Source organism: Rhagoletis zephyria, unplaced genomic scaffold, assembly GCF_001687245.7.
Source record: "Rhagoletis zephyria isolate East Lansing unplaced genomic scaffold, Rhagoletis_zephyria_1.1 Rzeph_scaffold_02443, whole genome shotgun sequence".
Lineage (NCBI taxonomy): Eukaryota > Metazoa > Arthropoda > Insecta > Diptera > Tephritidae > Rhagoletis > Rhagoletis zephyria.
The window spans coordinates 43,845-50,091 of NW_016159527.1; positions in this window are offsets into that span (position 1 = coordinate 43,845).

The following is a 6,247-nucleotide window of genomic DNA, read 5'->3' on the forward strand; positions in this document are numbered from 1 at the left end:
AACCGCAGTTTTCTAGCTGCCTTAGTTTTTCCCCAAATTCACTTTAAAGATGGACACATTGACCAAAAAACTAGAGTTGTCAAACTATCGATAGCACTATCGATAGTATCGATAGTTTAAATTTTTTTAGACTATCAATACTCATTGATAGTTTTTTCTTATACTATCGAAAATATCGATAGTTTAGTAGGACTATCGATCATCTCTCCCAATTTTTTTGAAATTATACATACATATGTTAATCGTAAATCCTGTTTTGTTTGTATAACTTGTGTTTGTTTTTGAACTTTCTAAAAAGAGAAGTATTTTGGCTAAGCAGTTACTTAATTTTGAATGATTATAACTTTTATAGGATAATATTTATTTCACTATGATCCTGTAAAAGCAAAGCAACCTAACTGATTTAGAGCTATCGATAGCGCTATCGATAGTGCTATCGATAGTTTTGTTTTTTTCGAGGCTATCGTGAATATTGATAGTTTTTCTGAAAACTATCAAAACTATCGATGGTGTGACTATCGATAGTTTGACACCTCTGCAAAAAACGCAAATGCGCACTGTTTGGTGATTTGGTGTCGGCATTAAAAGCGAAGCAAATCGGTTTTTATATTTTTAACGATTCTAATGTAGTTTATAGGTACGCTATTTTCAATGCAACAAACTGCAGTTTTCTAGCTGCGTTAGTTTTCTCACAAATCGACTTCAAAGATGGATACATTGACAAAAAACGTAAAAATGCATTGATTGCACTGTACGTGTTAACTTCAAAGTTGCTTTTGTCGAAAAGTCATTTATATTGAGAAAATATGTTGCATTATCATTTTTCACTGTTTTTCATAGTAAAAATAAAGTCGACACCATGGCACAATAAACCTTGGTCTTGGTCGACACTAAAGTTAGTTACAGCTTTTTCACATCACTTTCAGTGGATTAGGCATCTGTGAAAAAAAGATTTGGGACTGAGAAACTTTAGCTTAGAGTCGACTTTATTTGGTGTACGAATATGCCCCAATAGTTTTGGAGTAAAATGAAAATGCATTTCCCCCATGCATACGTATGTACATACGTACTCCATTAGCTGATAACGTTTTTACATGCATACACATATTACTGCCAAAATACTACGCAAATACACACAAATGTACATATTTACAACTCACGGCAGCATACATACATATGCACATAATTACACGCATACTCAAATACAACAATAACTATTTCTTTCATAACCGCATGCGCGTATTTCTCAAGGCCAAGTAAATTCATTCATAAAAAAAAATTATATTTTAAAAAACTAAAACCTCCCTATTGAAATTGTCATCAGGTATGTAACTTGAGAATAGAAATCGCTGCATCTTTTAGGCGCATCAATATTACATAGTTACATCCCGATCTAATAAAAGGAAGGTAATAACCGCAGCACATCTCCCCGCAAATTCATCACCATCAAGCGCAACTTTTTCAATTCGACACCAAAATTCTAAAATCTTAAAATGAAGAAATCTCGGCCAGCCAAGTGAAAAGTGGCAACTATTTCTCTATATCCAGTAAAATAAGTTATCTCGAATTTTGGAAATTTTTGGCAAAACACTATTTCTATGTTCCATATCAATATTTCAATCATTAACTAGTTTTTGAGATGTAATTTTAATAAACATTAAATAAAAGTGTACGTTTTCTGCAGGAAAATACATACTTTTTTTTGAATAAAATCAAAACTTCTAAAATAACAAAAATATGTGGTGTTTATCGGAAGTTCACAGATGTAACGTGGCATCTTAGCTCGTTTTCATATTTTTCGGTCCGAAATTGTAAAATTGTTGTCCATGACGCGCCACAATTTTTGTACAGGTGGGTCAATGTGCCTTGAACACAATTTATATATATACAAAAAAATTATTTTATTTATTTTTTAATATTAAAATTTTCTATACTTCAAAGCGTTTATAAAAATATATTTACATATATGCACGGACGATTTTTAATATTTTTCAACCGTAAGCAAATCTTCAGTACCATAAAAGATTCAAACACATCAAAGTACAAGCAATGCAATGTCCAAGCTAATTTGCCACAGGGCGAAGACGACGTCGTTACGACGTCGCTTTGGTGAAGCCGTTACGACGTCGCCCTGGTGAAGTCGGTTTGGTGAACTCGAAACGACGTCGTTACGACGTCGCTCTGGTGAAGTCGTTTGGGTGAACTCTAAACGACGTCGTTACGACGTCGCTCTGGCGAAGTCGTTTTGGTGAACTCGAAACGACGTCGCTTTGGTGAAGCCGTTACGATGTCGCCCTGGTGAAATCGTTTTGGTGAACTCGAAACGACGGTGTTCCGACGTCGCTCTGGTGAAGTCGGTCGGTCTTCGAACCTACAAGTTTTTTGAGGAACCTTCGGTCTAGGTTGGACAAGTTCCACGCCCAAATTTTTATATATCTAGGCATAAATAAAAGTCATTCATTTGGATAGTAAACCGTGTTTATTATGACAATTTTTTATCATGACAGAATATGGAATCCACAATGTACACTTGTGCTCAGAAAATTAAGCCACCTACATCTTTTTTTCAGTATTCATAATATTTTTCATATAAAATGTTTTTTTATAAAGGTAAAGTTTACTCTATTGGCCTTATTAATAAAAAATAAAATTTGTGGGAATAAGGTTTTTTTTTTAATTTGGTAGAAAACTGTACTTTTACTTTACAGCGTGGCGACGAACAACTGTTACCCAGGTTTGTTTGAGAAATAAAAGATCCTTTATAGATTTTACGAAAAAAATATTTTATTGTTAATTTTCCACAGATTTTACTTTAGTCGGATTAATTAGTGTTTAAATTGTAATCCTTATTTACATTTGCCAGCAGTGTAAACTTTGAGAGAAAAGTTCATTTGGCACGCACGTCTTTTTCAGGTGGCAGAAGGTAGAAGTATTAATTGTTGATGCCCAGCTCTCAAAAATGATTAATATACTTTTAATATTATTTCAGAAGCGTTCCAGCAAAAATTCAATGAATTGTGGAAATAATGGAGCGAATAACCAAAAGATATTTCCATTATGCTGGAGACAGGACCTCAAAACGGAATAAAAGAAATGTTTCACAGTCGTATGCATAAATATACTATCTGTCATATTGATAAGTTTTAACAATTTATTTTTTTGTTACTTCATTTTAGTTATCTTTATAAAAATTGGTTTTTTTTTTTAACAAGGACCATATAGTTCAAAATTCAAAAATTGCGCAATATACATATGCATGTATGTGCATATAAAAAAAATTAACAAGCTTTTATAAAAATTTTAAGATTTTTATCCTGCATTAAAGAAACACATATGAAGCAGTTTTAAAGTCCATTGAAGTTTGGTATGTATAATAGAACACAAGGTTGAAGTGCCTTAAAGCATGCATTTTCTGTCATAAAATTCATATGGATGAAAATGCGCAGTACCGCAAAAAAATAACACCAAAAAACAATGTGAGTTTTGTTTTACTTCAAACCTGTGTTCTATTATACTAACATTTTATGAACTATAAAACTGCTTCCTATGTGTTTCTTAAATTCAGATTAAAAAGCTTTAAATTTTTATGAAAGCTTGTTGAAATTTTTTTATATATACATATATATGTATGTATGTATACTGCACATTGCTTTAATTTTGAACTACATGGTCCTTGTTAAAAAATAAACCCAATTTTAATTAATTTTAAAGATAACTAAAATAAAGTAACAAAAAAATTAATTGTTAAAACTTATATTATATTAAAATATATTAAAATTTTTGTTTGTATTTTATGACTGAATGTTTACCTTATTTTTCTTTTTTATTACTATTTAAGTATTTATGTATATTTAAAAAACTTTGGAAAAAATTCAATGAATTAAATTAAACTATTTTAAACTAAAAAAATTGTTTTTGTTTTTCTAACAACTTGGAGCGTCGTTTTGCAGTTCGCTGGTATATCGTTCTTGCGGGCTGCAGGGGAGTCGTTTTTGCGACCCGCCGGTAAGTCGTTTTTGTGACCCGCTGGCGAGTCATTTTTGCGACCCGCCGACGAGTCGTTTTTGCGACCCGCCGGTAAGTCGTTTTTGCGACTCGCCGGTAAGTCGTTTTTGCGACTCGCCGGCGAGTCATTTTTGCGGCCCGCCGGCGAAGTGTGCTATTCATCCGACGGCGAGTTCGCCGGCGAGTCGTTTGCGACCGTCGCCTGCGAACAAATTGTTCACCAAAACGAGTCGGAAACGACGTCGTTTGGCGAATTGGGAAGCTAGTGGTACTCCACTGTACATGTGTATATGAAAGTATGCATGTATGCGTGTAAAAAATGCCAATTCCAGTTAGTGTTTAACCCATTTTAGCGGACTTAGTTTTTTTGGTTTCAGCTGGTTCCAACTGTTAATGAAGCACAATTTTTATGGTTAATCTTGATGAAAGTTACATGTATCGTCGAGAACATGGTTACATGCAGAATTTTAAATTAATTAATATTATTCTCCATACAAAATGTACAAGTATTGCCATATTCAATGCAAAGTTATGCGAAAATCTAAATATTTCGTAAACGTAGGGTTAATGGTCTCGCGCACGTGCCAATCTGGAGGCGATCGCAGAAATTGAATAATTTGTGTTGACGGAAGCGGCGAGGGGAAGACGAAAGCAGAACAATCGTATATATGTATGTACATATGTGCATTTATAAATGCATACATACTTACATTTTAATTTGTTTGTCTTTTTGGATCCATGAAAAATTTGGTAGGAGAAATAGGTATTGAAATGAAGTTTACAAATATGTGTTTTATAAATTTAGGTTTAGTTATTAATAAATTAGATATGTAAATGACAATGTGGGGGACAAATATGCACATGAGTAGCGGAGCTGTCACCCATCCAATGGCAACTTACACGACTTTATTAGAAAATATTTGAAAACTGAATAAATATTAAATATGTTGAAAAATTTGTTAAATAGTTTCGGCTTAGATTAGCGAGATCTTTACTAATTGCGGCGAAAATCCGACGTTTTCAGATTTTTAGTATTTTTAAAAAAAGTTTCCAAGTCGAAAATAATTAAAAACTGAATTATTTCCATAAATATCGGAAACATGGAAAAAATTCATTTAGACTTTCGTCTTAGTTTAGGGAGATCTCTACAAAAAAAAATGGAAAATAATTCTTTTCGCAGTTTCTTTTTCAAAAAAATTCTAAGTCGAAAAGATTAAAAAACTTAGTTATTTCCATGAATATCGAAAAAGGTGCTTAAATAGTTTGGGCTTAGTTTAGCACAAAAGATTTGAATTTAATTACTAAAACAATAATTTTTTACTAAAACAATTATGTTCACAAAAAATCAAACACTATCACAAAAATCATCAATATTCATATTTAATTAACATTCCAAACGCTCTTGTGAGATTTAGCTCTGTTAACATTCTTCTTTTATGCTTTGTATTTTGCTTTCGCTGTTAAGTATTCCAAATATTTGTCGCTCTTAAAATGCGCTTCGCCAGTTTTGTTGGCTCGAAAAATGTGGCATTCACAGTTTTCGGTCCTTCTCTATACTTTACGTTCTCTGGATCGGGAAGAGGAGTTCACAATAGTAATGATAATCATAATCATAATAATATTATATCAAGTTATTCAACATTTCTTTACTCGCAATATACGTAGTAGGCAAAGGCGACCCCAAATTATAAATAAATAATAAATTGTGAACGATTAAAAGTTAACTGATTTATAATGCTAGGGAATGTTGTCAACAGTTTAAAGTTTTCATTAAGTATTTTTTAAACAGCTTTCATGCGATAGTTTTTTTTATTTTCGTTTCTCTTTTATCATTTTGTTATTTGTTTCGGTAGTTTTTAGCCGACTTCAAAAAAAGGAGAAGGTTATCAATTCGTCGGATTATTATTTTTTATGTATGTTACCGCATAACTTTGGACCACGTCAACTGATTTCCAGGTGATCCCATACTAATTTGGTCATTTAATTTCAATATTTTCAGTCTTTACTTTTAGAAAGGTGATAATCCCATTAAAAATATTTCCAAATCAAGATTACCTTTCCTTTGGCACCCATATTATACCTCAAGCAAATTTTCTGCTGTAAGCCATCTTAAATCTCTTTATATATATATAACGGGTGATTTTTTTGAGGTTAGGATTTTCATGCATTAGTATTTGACAGATCACGTGGGATTTCAGACATGGTGTCAAAGAGAAAGATGCTCAGTATGCTTTGACATTTC